The sequence below is a fragment of the Haliaeetus leucocephalus genome, unplaced genomic scaffold (assembly GCF_000737465.1).
Source record: "Haliaeetus leucocephalus isolate CR32 unplaced genomic scaffold, Haliaeetus_leucocephalus-4.0 Scaffold656, whole genome shotgun sequence".
NCBI lineage: Eukaryota > Metazoa > Chordata > Aves > Accipitriformes > Accipitridae > Haliaeetus > Haliaeetus leucocephalus.
This window is the reverse complement of record NW_010973092.1, coordinates 3,524,684-3,525,126: the sequence shown is the minus strand read 5'-3', so window position 1 is coordinate 3,525,126 and position 443 is coordinate 3,524,684. Positions and strand designations below refer to the sequence as shown.

Here is a 443-nt window from a genome sequence, read left to right as displayed (position 1 = left end):
CCAACCAACCTCCATCCCTCCCTCCCCCGGGCGGGCAGGGCGCGCAGCAGCCTCTGCCGCAGTCATTAATTTGGAAAAATAAAAAAAAAAAAAAGGCGAAGCTGCGAGCCGAGCCTTTAAAAGTTCTTGTTTACATTCCCGCTGCCTCCCTCGTACACTTTAAAACAAGAGTGACCAACATGCGCAATCCACCCCTGGAAATGCTGCACATCCCCCGCCTCGCAGCCGGGGGGAGGGAAAGGGGGGGGGAGAGGAAAGGGAAAAAAAAAATAAATAAAATAAATAAATACAAGCGAAGCAGGGGGAGCTGCAAAATAACCATCCGCTGCAAAATAAGCCCGTTGCCGACGCCAGCCCCGCCGAGCCCCCTTTACCTTTGCCAGGAGAGTGTCCTCCAAGAGTTGAGGCTGTCTCTCGGGTTACGGGCGGGGAGGGAGGCGGGG

General features: G+C 55.1%; 1 protein-coding gene across 3 annotated transcripts in view; it reads right to left on the bottom strand.

The window, feature by feature from the left end:
• The window catches only part of JADE2 (jade family PHD finger 2), an 82,949-nt gene extending 82,506 nt beyond the window's left edge, over positions 1–443 (bottom strand). For 2 of the 3 annotated variants that reach the window (XM_010578848.1, XM_010578852.1), the window contains exon 1: positions 375–443. The gene's annotated coding sequence lies outside the window, so the exon portion shown is untranslated. The remainder of the gene's footprint in view (positions 1–374) is intronic. The other variant, XM_010578849.1, reaches the window with a different exon arrangement.